This window comes from Natrix helvetica (assembly GCF_964273705.1).
Source record: "Natrix helvetica genome assembly, chromosome: 2".
Taxonomy (NCBI): Eukaryota; Metazoa; Chordata; class Lepidosauria; order Squamata; family Natricidae; genus Natrix; species Natrix helvetica.
In genome coordinates, this window is record NC_138552.1 from 264,574,151 (window position 1) to 264,587,106 (window position 12,956).

Here is a 12,956-nt window from a genome sequence, read left to right on the forward strand (position 1 = left end):
GAGCAGTAAATGAAGAGAGCACTGGCCAGCATTGCTGCCTCCTTCCTCTGCGAGCCATGGCAGTGGAGAAACAGAGGCTTCTTTTTTGCCAGCCTCCCGGCTGATCCAGTCCCCCTTACACATATGCCTTGCATTGCGGCAAACACAATGTGTGTGTGTGTGCGCGCACACACGTGACGTGTGTGCCTTCCGTGGTGCGCCCAACACCTTCTGACACCCACCAGGTCACCCGCCAAGCAGCAGAGAAATCTGGCTTCAGGAAAAGGAAAAAAAAATTGTTTGAAATTAACCCCCTCTGCCACTCTGTTAAAAAGGCGGGAACTAAGGACAAGAGATAACAACTAACCATATTTGGTTAACCCCCAGAGTGGTAAGAGGCTGAATTGGGAGCTCTGTGAATTGCTTGTAGGACACAGAATGGTGTGATCATAGGATTTATTGGGCACAGGTTTTAGTTCATAGAATATATAATTGGAAGGGATGTGTGTGAGAGAGAGAGAGGAGAGGAGAGAGAGAGAAAGAGAGAAAGTAGGTGAGAAAGAAAGAAAGAAAGGAAGGAAGGAAGGAAGGAAGGAAGGAAGGAAGGAAGGATGGTAGGAATGGAGGAAGAAGGGGAGAAAAAAGAGAGCTAGAAAGATAGAAAGAGAAAGAGAAAGAAAGAGAAAGAAGAAAGAGAAAGGAAGAAAGAAAGAAAGAAAGAAAGAGACAGAGAGAGAGAGAGAAAGAAAGAAAGAAAGAAAGAAAAAGAAAGAAAGAAAACCTATGACCACAATTGAGCCCAAAATTTTGGTTGCTAAGCAAGATCATTGTTAAGTGAGTTTCACATTTTCCAAGTTGGCCATGCCCACCCGGTCACCTAACCGCCAAGCCACTCCCACCCGGTCACCTAACCGCCAAGCCACTCCCACAAAACAGGCCACACCTACAGAATAGGTTCTAATTTTTTTTGAAACCCACCACTGATTAGTCTGCTCTATTGTGTTCCTCATAGCTACCAACCTGACACAAAAGCCACAACAATACATACACACATGCACAACAGTTGGAACATGGGGATCCTGCAATGATCCTAAGTGAGAAAAATGGTCTTAAGTGTCACTGTAACTTTAAACAGTCACTAAATGAATAGTTGTAAATCGAGGACTACTTGTATTGGCAAAAGGAAGAAAGACGGACAGTTCCTAATAAAGATAAATACAAAAATAAGTAAATATTCAAGCCTTCCCTCCAAAGCAAGTGCCAAGAAGAACTATGCCTCATTTTCTACCTGCATTGGTAGAATTTTTATCACTTTCTGCAATATCTGAATGTTTTTGGTTCACCAGAACAGGTGAAATATAGTTTCAGTGGCAATATCAATGCAAGATTCACTCAGCCTTCCATCCTTCCGAGGTAGGTACAATGAGGACTCAGATTGTTGGGGGCTGTATGCTGACTCTGTAAACTGCTTAGAGAGGGCTGTAAAGCACTATGGAGCGGTATATAAGTCTAAGTGCTATTGCTATTGTTACTATATCTGTTGCTACTCAAAGGGAATTTCTTTCCAAAAATAAAATAAAATAAAATTGATTTGTTGTAGACATTATTTCAGTGTCTCCATCATAATTTACAAAGACATAACAATTTTATTATAGAACATTATAGAACATCAAGGAGAGAAGCAACTTAGAACTGAGGAGAAATTTCCTAACAGTTAGAACAATTAATCAGTGGAACAGCTTGCCTCCAGGAGTTGTGAATGCTCCAACACTGGAAGTCTTTAAGAAGATGTTGGATAGCTATTTGTCTGAAACTGTATAGGGTTTCCTGCCTAGGCAGGGGGTTGGACTAGAAGACCTCCAAGGTCCCTTCCAACTCTGCTATTGTATTATGTATTATGAATCTTAAACACTGTAAAATTGGGGAGTAAAGTGTGATTTTAGTTATTTAGAATGTCAGGGCATGAAGACAGCATTGGAAGAGAAGATAAAAACTGACAGACCTTGCATACGCAGATAAAATTTATTGATCTTTATTCAAACTATTTAGCAACAATAATAAACATACTGTTTCTGCTGTTGGTAATTTAAAATACATCACTTATATGTTGGAAGAAATGAATCAGCTAGAACAGGGGTGTCAAACTCAAGGCCTGCAGACCTGATCCAGTCCATGGGCTGCTTAGATTTGGCATGTGGGGCCAACTTGGAAATATCAAAGGACCAGCCCACGGTGCCTCTGCCAGCCAAAATGGGTGGCGGGCCTCTGTGGTTCATTTTTGGTGTCCACCACCTCCTGCAGCACTCTGGCCAGCCGAAAACACCCATGCGGTTGTCAAATGCCATGTGTCAAACGCCCATCATTTCCACACCTGTGTCAAATACCCACCATGGCCATGCCACACCACTGCCCCAGACCCTCCAAATACAATCCCTGATGTGGCCCTCAATGAAATCAAGTTTGACATCCCTGAGCTATAAGGACAACAATAAACAAACTGCTTTTGAATTATTGCCATACTTTTGAAGGAGACACACATACAAGTCATATCTTTAATGTTGAAATATTGTGATGCATTTTAACAAACAGACTAAAATAAAAGAAACAAAATTGCAAAAAAAAGTTATTTCTTAGAGAACTTGGACCAAAGATAAGAAACAAAGGACCCACTGCAAGATGCCGGATATTCCTAACAATATTCAGTTGGGTTCTTCTTAAGCTTTTCTTCTGAAAGTTCCAAGGCATTATCTTCACATAGACGCATATACAAAAGAGAAGAAAAAGTGAGAAGAATACTTGGCAAATAAGTAATATATTACATTCAGAAAAGTGAATCACTGCAGTTATTAAGTTAGTAACATGGTTGTTAAGTGAATCTGCCTTTGCCTCAGCTCCAAGTTGTGTCAGCATTGAAGTAATAGGAAAGAAAATGGCCCCAGTCAGGCCAACTTCAGGGTTGACAGTTGATTTGTCAATCCATCTCATGTTAACTCCAATTCTTGTATGCCAAAAATATTAATGAATTGTATTTGCTAAGGTTTCCCATACTGTTTTGTAATGTTTAAGATCCATTCAGATCACAGCATCATGGAGTGGAAGGAATCTTGGAAGCAATGCATCCCAACCCTGCTCAGTGCAGGATTCAATCAAGCATTGTTTAAAAAAAAAGACCTGACCCGCTCCCAGATGGAGGACCTGGTGGCCGCATGGAATAGTGCGGCCGCCGGGGCCTTAGACCGGGTTGCGCCTTTGCGGCCTCTCCTGTGGCAATGAACCACCCTGGCTCCTTGGTTTACCGAGGAGCTAAGGGCGATGAAACGCCACAAGAGACGCCTAGAGAGCAGATGGAGATCCTCCCATTCCGAATTTTACCGAACACAGGTAAGAACCTACTTAAGGACATACCTTGTGGCATTAAGAGTGGCCAAACGCCGACATTGTGCCACTCTTATTGCATCCGCAGACAACCGCCCTGCCGCCCTGTTTCGGGTGACCCGCTCCCTCCTGTCACAGAGGCCGCGGGAAGCCCCCTTGCAGGGCAGGGCAGAGGAATTTGGGGAATATCTGCAGGATAAAATCGCTCAAATCTGGAGGGAATGGGTCCCCTTCAGTGGTCCAGGGGGGACGCCCGAGGCGAGTCTTGAGAGACCATTCTGGGAGGAGTTTGACTCTGTTGCCACCGATGATTTGGACAGGTTGCGTGGGTGACTGCGAGCCACCACATGTTTATTGGACCCGTGTCCCTCCTGGCTTGTACTGGCATCCTGGGAGGTCACACGAGGCTGGCTGCTGGGACTAGTGAATGCTTCATTGAGTGAGGGGTCCCTACCAGCCGCCTTGAAAGAGGCGGTTGTGAGGCCCTTACTCAAGAAGCCTTCCCTGGACCCAACTGAGCTAGCTAATTATCATCCTGTCTCCAACCTTCCCTTCTTAGTGAAGGTTGTAGAGAGTGTGGTGGCCCAACAGTTCCCATGTCACCTGGAGGAAACTGATTATCTAGACCCGCGCCAGTCCGGCTTCCGACCTGGGCACAGCATGGAGACGGCCTTGGTCGCGTTGGTAGATGATCTCTGGAGGGCCAGAGATAGGGGTTGTTCCTCTATCCTGGTCCTATTAGACCTCTCAGTGGTTTTTGATACCATCGACCATGGTATCCTATTGCGCCGGCTGGAGGGGCTGGGGGTAAGGGGCACCATTTTGCGGTGGTTCTGCTCCTACCTCTCCGACCGGACGCAATGTGTGTTGGCAGGGGAGCAGAGGTCGACCCTGAGGCCGCTCACTTGTGGGGTGCCACAGGGGTCGGGCCTCTCGCCCCTCCTGTTCAACACATATATGAAGCCGCTGGGTGAGATCATCTGTGGTTTTGGGGTGGGATACCATCTGTACGCTGATGATACTCAGCTGTACATTTCCACCCCGAACCACCCCAACGAGGCCGTCAAAATGATGTCCCGGGTTTTTGGAAGCCGTACGGGTCTGGATGGGAGACAACAGACTTAAGCCCAACCCCTCCAAGACGGAGTGGCTGTGGCTACCGGCCCCCCGGTTCAACCAGTGGATTCCATCGCTGGCCATTGGGGGCGAGCAACTGGCCCCCGTGGAGCAGGCGCGCAATTTGGGCGTCCTCCTAGATGCCCGGCTGTCTATGGATGACCATGTGGCAGCCGTGGCAAGGAGGGGGTTCCACCAGGTTCGCCTGGTGCGCCAATTGCGCCCCCTATTGGACCAGGATGCCCTTCGCACAGTCACTCATGCGCTGGTGACGTCCCGCCTGGACTACTGCAATGCTCTCTACATGGGGCTCCCCTTGAGATGCACCCGGGGACTACAGCTGGTCCAGAATGCGGCCGCGCGGGTAATTATGGGGAGTACGAGGTACTCCCATGTAACACCTCTCCTGCGCGAGCTGCACTGGCTTCCTGTGGTCTACCGGGTGCATTTCAAGGTGCTGATTACCATCTTTAAAGCGCTCCATGGCACAGGACCTAGCTACCTGTGGGATCGCATCTTGCCCCATACATCCCTGCGACCAATTCGCTCTCACAGAGAGGGACTCCTCCGGGTGCCGTCCACTAAGCAGTGCCAGAGGGCGGCGCCCAGGAGTAGGGCCTTCTCTGTGATGGGCCCAGCCCTCTGGAATGACCTCCCCCCCCCCGATATTAGGACAACTACCGATCTCCGCTCCTTCCACAAGAAACTCAAGACCCACCTGTTCCAACTAGCCGGCCTGGCTTAATTAGAACTTTACTCTCTAACCCCCCTGGCAATTTTAAATTGTAAATTTTACTTTTTGGGTATTTTAACTGTTTTTAACTTATTGTCATTGCTTTTTAACATTGTGGCTATTATTATTATTTATGTACTGTAAAAGTTTTTATGTATACCTCCTCCGTGCCATATGTTTGTATATTTGATTGTACGCCACCCCGAGTCCCTTTGGGGAGAGGGAGCGACTTATAAATTGAATAAAATAAATAAATAAATAAATTGCTGACAGGTTATTATCTAGCTTCTATTTGAACAAGTTCAGTGAGGGAGAATTTACTTCGTCATGTGGATGCCTGCTCCTCTGGCTAGCAGTTCATACAGCCAAACAATTTTTTTTGGTCTATTTAGTCATGCTTTCAGATAAATTATACATGGTGTTAGAAAATCCTTTCAGTTCTGCAAAACTTTCCAAAAGTTGCCACCGATGGCAAAATGCACTCATTATATTATTGTATTTTTAAGCCTCCAAAACTTGCCAGAAACCATGTTAAAATGGATTGGAAATTTTTGAATCCATACTGGTGACATTACTCTGATATCAGATTTGTCTGGAAGCCCTGGAAATAATTCTGTGCTAAAAAGTAGCATAATGAATTGCAATACTTACCGCCAAACTCCTAGCAAATGTCAAATTTTATAATGAAGGAAGAGGCAGGACAAATGTTAAACCCAGTGCTATCCTCCTTCACTTATTTGAAACAGAATTTCAGTTCCCCCCCCTCTTAATTTACAAATGAGAAAAGAATATAAGCAACCACAGAGGTCAGAGAGAAGGGCTTCAACAAAATAAAGAACCTAGAATTCGTTATGTTTCATTAATTCTCAATATTTATAAAACCATCAGGAGTGCCTATGGGTTATGGTAAAAAAAAGTAAAGATGCTGGCTGTGATGGTGAGATTCCTTGGGTTTTTTTTATATGTGACACTAATAAAGTTCATAGAGCTTCTATCCCATCATTGTGACGATGGTGTTGAGTTTTTTGACCACATCCTACAGTCAGCCCTAAGAAGATTAAAACATAATAAAGATTCAAGATAATACTTCTGACAATACAAATGAATTTGCTCAATGTAGCTAGTTTTGAGAGATTAAAGAGCATAGCATTCAGATAAGTGAACGGACTTTACTTTGCCAGGATAGAGAATAACCAACTTTGCCTATTTATGCTCTGGGTTTTACAGGAATTTGGATGTCTTGCTTTATTTATCATTTTAGGTAGCACCACTAGGTGGCAGCATCTAACCAACTTTGGCTTAGGTTGAAAATCTAAGAAGGTTCAAAGTAGCATGGGAGTGAATCAGGAAATAAAAGGGCTGTTGAGGAGTTTTATACACATCCCAAACAAGAAATGCTATCTGTGTGATCACTAAGAGTTGATAATGACTTGATGACATCTAATCGATCAATCAATAAAACAAGAAAGCAAGCAGTTTTGCAAAATGGATTGTTCAAATTAAAGAAATAGCAGAATAGACATTAGCATCATTTCTTCCTTTATTGTCAGGTATCTCAGAATATGGCATGCTCCTAGCCAGGAGTTGGGAACATGTACAATTATTTTATCCTACGGTATTTTTTTTAAATCCTACCAGCCCAGTGGTGTGTGTGTGTGTGTGTGTGTGTACACACTCACACACACACACATACACCATCATCTTTGTTTTTCCTTCTTTAAATCTCTCTGCAAACCCCACACTTGTCATGAAGACCCTGTTTCTACTTCAGTAAATTAAGTCTGTTCACTAAGCCAAAGCATATGAAACTGGAGCAACAGTATATCTTTCCTTACCCATTCCGCATGTTAAAAAGGCAGGACCAAAATATAATAATAGTAATAACAAATAACAATAGTTGCTCCACTTCCTCCCTTTCTATTAAAATCTCCCATATACTGCACCTGAGACTAAAAAGCTCTTTAGAAAACAAACTTATCTTCTTACACTTTATCAAATATCAGGAAAAGTAGTGGTGTTCTAGAAAGGTATAATAGCCAACTACCTCCTGTCCTGTAGTTTAAGCATTAATAACAATTTCATATGTTACGTTTGTCGGCATACAAGCACATGTGCACACATACCAATGCTGGGTTCCGTATCCCGTTACAACCAGTATGGTAAAATGGGGCCTGGCGTCCGCCACATGAATGCACACAGCCCGTGCATGCGTACTTACCGCCTGCGATGCTCTGCGACGCCTCCGCAATGCTCAGACAATATGGTCACAGCCTTTAAATCCTCCACCTTCATTCAATTATATTAAACAGTTTATTTGCTTGTTTGTTTGTTAACAAAATGTATTTCATTCACTCTACTTCAAAAGAAGAAGCAGAATTCTCTGCAATCAAGCAGATACCTTGAATCAAGAACAGGTCTGAGCGATGCAACACAAAGGGAAGGTATCTGGCCAAGGCAATCATCCTCATCTCCTTCCAGATATGAGTTCGCAGCAACTTTTTTCCAATCGTTCTTACTATGAGCCACGGAGGCATAGTAGTTAGACTGCAGTACTGCAGACTACTTCTGCTGCTCACCGGCTGACAGCAATTTGGCAGTTCAAATCTCATTAGGCTCTAGGTTGATTAAGCCATCCATCCTTCTGAGGTGGGTAAAATGAGGACCCAAATTGTTGGGGACAATATGCTGACTCTGTAAACCACTTAGAGAGGGCTGTAAAGCACTATAAAGCATATATACTGTAATTCTAAGTGATATTGCTATTGCTATGTGATCTTGGGCAGGAAGAAATTTTCTACCCCCTTTTTACTCTCAAAAATATAAAGCAAGAAGATAATGGTGAACTAGAGAGCTTAGACTTAGAGCAATAAAATCCTTTCATAACAAAACATTTTTTAAAAAGAAAAAAAGTTCTGCATGGTTTTCCCTTTGAAAAAAATCAGATGTTTCAAGTTTTTTCTTTCTTTTTCTTAAAAAAAATATTATTCTTAAATTAATAGATTACTTTGTGTAGCTTTCTTGCTCTAGCCTCCTTGGCTGTTAGAAGTAGCAAATCTTGTATTAAAAACATTAATGTCATCAAGATAAATGCAATCAGTGGAATTAATATTTTAAGCACAATTGATGTATTTATGCATTATGTTTTGCTTCTCCCTAAAATAAACCAAATTAAACCATATTAAGGTGTATTATGATCTGATTGAAATAATAGAATAAGACAGTGAATAGGTTCCTGCAGTATGATCTCCAAAACATGCAACACATTACACATTTGATTTTAGGTGAAATTAGTGTTGTGTGCAATAATTGCCAACTTTGTGATTCCCCAGAACTAGAATTCCAGTATTTCTAACTAGTCTCCAAAGTGACTGTGAATGTCAGTCCAAACATATTAATAGGCTTGGTAAAGGATCGATTAAAATCTCCTATTCTTCATTTATTTATAACACAAGTGAGACTCCAGTGCACTGAAAGAAAAAACTTGGGGGACAATTTGCAGATTCCAAAATTCTGAAAATGCAGAATGCAATTTCAGAGCTGGATGGTGAGCAAAATATTCAGTCTTCTGACTTTAAATTGTAAATGTCTCACTTTCATGCTTAAATTGTTTCATGAAAGCTCCTATCAAATCTCAAAAGAACCAATATTCCAGCATGAGGTAATTTTATATGCTATTTTTATTATTATGGCATGTATCTATGACAAAAATGCAAAATAACATAATGCTGTTTAACAAGTCATGTGCAGACTTATTATTTTTATGCAGGTTACTGGATAAAAGTGGCAAGCACTTGATTCAGTAGCAAGCAATAATTTTCATTTTTTGAACATTCATATTTGAAATTCATTATTTTCCTTTCAAAGCTAGCAGGGAATTACAGTATTTGTTTTCAAGGGTAGTGAAAGAAATATATGTATGTATGTATGTATGTATGTATGTATATATATATATATATATATATATATATATATATATATATATATATATATATATATATATATATATATATATATATATATATATATATATATATATATATATATATATATTTGTTTTCGTAGATTTTCACGGGTGTAGGTATACTGGTTTTGTTGTATTCGGGTCTTTTCCCGTGTAAGGTTGAAATTGTCTTTGCAACGTTTCGGCAGGATCTCACCTGCCATCTTCAAGCATGGGCTCAAAAATTTTTTTGGGCCCACGCTTGAAGATGGCAGGTGAGATCCTGCCGAAACGTTGCAAAGACAATCTCAACCTTACACGGGAAAAGACCCGAATACAACAAAACCAGCATATATATATATAATTTACATTACTGGAGATCAGCATGGGCTTCTTATTCGGCTTATGCTCGGTTTCTACTAGAAGAAGATTGACCAAGATTACTGAGGGAGGACCAGCCATTTTGGAAGAGTTGACTACCTGAGCAGTTTTAGTGTATCATAGTTTTGCTTCGAAAACTGAAGAAAGGAAGGGACTAAATTCAGAAACTGAATGGGCTTTTTTGCTGGTAGATAAATTATAATTTTGTTTCTAAATGAATTTTCAAACATGACAACAATTAATACCATAAACTGAGATCTGAATACTATTGTTCCTACATTAAATGGTCAGCATAATGTTCAATGAATATATATTTGCTCTTTGGCTGGATCTAACTCACCAGAAGCAACAGTAGATCTTCTTACGATTCCAAGGGCAGCGTCCCCAGTACATCTCTTCCCTATAACATTCTTTGTAAGGTCGGCACACACCACCATCTGGACATCTTTTCTTTTTGGCTTGGGTAAATCCTAGAAAATTAAACAAGACAAGTAATATTGAACATCATAAATAAAGTTCTTTCTTCAGTGAAATCATTTTCTAGATAGAGAATGCAGCTATTTGCGTTCAGAGTAATTCAAACCTATCAGACTGTGGATGAAGTTTCTTATGATTTCATCCCTCTCAACTATAGTAGTGTAACATGCACACACAGAGATACAAATACACACAAGCAGAAAAGTATCTTACTTGACAATGAGAGGAAGAGAATAAGACACACTAATAAGATCTTCATGACTGTCTATCAGAGCTACTACAGTGTTGCTGTAAGACGGGAAATGGCAGCACCACAAAGGAAGAGAAGGAAAACTATGGGAGAATTACAGACAGTTCTTTGATGGAATGTAGAGATCTGCTGGGAAGCATAGCAACAGGAACAACATTAAAGTATTTATATTCATGTTTGTGGCATTTTCTTTGCTCTGAAAGAATGTTACAGATTCTCTCCCAGTTGTGTTCATGCAGCCATAATATGGCTTATGGCTTATTGTTTGAGGTTTGGTGTGTTGTATGAATTCAGCCATTGTGCATTATCTTCTCTAAAATTGTTGGGGTCATTAATTCAAGTAAATTAAAGAATAAAAATGAGCATTTGTAGCAGAAATGTCTCTAAACTATACCTTTTTTATAAGATTTGTGTGCCACCCATTTCATCTAGAGGCGTCTCTAAGCAGCTTGCAAACATTAGAAACAAGTAAATATTAAACTTAAAAGGTAAACATTAAAAAGATTAAAACAATAAGGGTCTTGATGCTGTTTATGATTCCAGATGTTGAAGCAATAGGCCATGTGGGCACCTAATAAAAATTTCATCACCTTCCTGAGATATTTCCTTACAAGATATGGCAAATTGGTGTATATTAAATAGGAAAAGCATTTTCTTTTGGCTTCAGGACAATATACCTTTATTTGGATCACTCAGATCTTTGGAGTTGCTTTTGTTTTGATGGGATAAAAATGGAATGTCTTAAGTATTCTTTCCAGAAGAAAAGTAAAATATTTTAAAATTTTTGTCAAAGGAAAGAAGAGAAACTTGCTCTCTTATTATCAGCCACAAAAGTAGAGTGATAGTCTAAGCTATTTACCTACTCAACAAGGGAATGACTTAAAAGAAAAAAAGATTCAAAAATATGTTTAAAATTCTCACAGCCGCAAAAGCCTAATAAAAAGCAATATATAGCATGATTCATTTCCATATTATCTTAAGTAATGAAACAAAACATATTTTGTCACTCGTTAGTCACTTGCGAATTCTTTTTTGTCCTATTGCACAAGGATTATGTAAATATGCCTCTGGCAATTTGCCAGTCACATGTAACAAATAACTAAAACAGCACGACTCTTGGATTTAGCCTGTAATTTGAAAACTCACTGACAGCCAGATTGTTAGATATTAACATATATCACAGCAAGTCTCCTCTCAGGTCCGCCGCTAAGGCGGGAAACAGGTATCGCTCTGATTGGTCGAGAGGTGTACCCGATCCCTATAAAAGGGGAACCCTCAGACCACAGAGCAAGCTGGATCACTACTACTACTAATAAAGAGCTGTTAAGTCACTACGTGTCCGGAGTCTGTTCTCTCGTTGCCCGAATCTAACATTGGCGACGAGGGTGGGATCGAGAGACAGATAGGACGAAGAAGCTACCTCCAGAATCCCAGGATTCGATCCAGCCCAGGAATTCGGCAGAAATTCCGGCAGCCATCTCAGGCCATCGCAGCGCTGCAAATTCAATGCAGAGAAGATGGCGATGCACACTCCTCCCGCTCCGTTCGACCCACTGAACGACCAATGGGAAGCCTACATGATTCGTTTCGAGTGTTTTCTCGAAGCAAACGAATACACGGGGATAACCGACGCCCGAAAGAAGAATATCTTCCTCAGCTACTGTGGGCGAGAGGTTTTCAACACGGCCAGAGACCTCTCCGAACCTACACCGATACAAGCGGTATCATGGACGGTGCTACAACAGACCCTGCAGACCCATTCCGCACCAAAACCTTCCCGCCACGTTTGCCGCCAGGAATTCAACACGCGGAACCAGAAGGCGGGAGAATCAATCAACCAATATGTTGCAGCACTACGAAAAGCAGCGACTCACTGCGAGTTCAGGGATCTGGACAAGCAAATCCTGGCAAGACTTGTTTGTGGGTTAAAGGACATTTCGCTACAAAAAAGGCTGTTGGCCAATCCAATTTAACCCTACAAATAGCACTAAATGAAGCAAGGGCGTCCGAGTCAGCGGAAAGATCGTCTGAAACCATACAACGCGGGTTCAACGTGAGCCAACCAGGACCCAGACACGCCAGAGTCCATTACGAGGACACCAATCCAGACTTCGAGGATCCAGAATTCGAGGACAGTCACCTGATGCGGAGGAGTCACATGAGGCCTGGGGGTAGATCCGGATTCCGTTTGCCGCCCTGCGCAAGCTGCGGAGGAAACCACCCCCGGTCTACCTGTCCGTTCAGGAACGTTGTTTGTTCGCACTGCGACAAACTTGGGCACATCGCACGAGTGTGCCGGAGCGAAGTCCCTGCCTCCTCACGGCAGCCTCCAATGTACCGCCAACAGAAGCCCAACCCAGGGGCTTGGCAAAATCAAAAAGGCCGCCAAGAGAGAAACCCACGAGAGTTTACCCAGAGAGACTATTCCTAAAGAGCTGAAAGGGCGTATTCCCAGAGAGATTAAACACAAAGAGCTGAGAGAGCGTACTACCAGAACGCTCAACGAGAGTATTCACAAGATACCGATGCCGAGATAGAGTTGACCCAGAGAGAGCAATTGCGAACCTATCTCACCACAATAAGTCAGGTCCGCACCAAGCGGCCTAAAATGCTGAAAGTCACGGTCCTCTTGGAGGACTCTCCTTGCAAGCTGGAAGTTGACACAGGATCGTCCCTGACGATCATTTCATGGTCCTTCATGAAAA

The 12,956-nt window shown here is 42.0% G+C and overlaps 1 long non-coding RNA gene across 1 annotated transcript; it reads right to left on the reverse strand.

Moving 5' to 3' along the window:
* Positions 1–2,057: 2,057 nt before the first annotated feature.
* LOC309388046 lies at positions 2,058–10,311 on the reverse strand. Its single transcript, XR_014174716.1, has 4 exons — positions 10,215–10,311; positions 9,865–9,994; positions 7,422–7,489; positions 2,058–2,727 (listed from the first exon to the last, which is right to left on the reverse strand). It is a non-coding gene; the product is annotated as an uncharacterized lncRNA (long non-coding RNA).
* Positions 10,312–12,956: the final 2,645 nt, after the last annotated feature.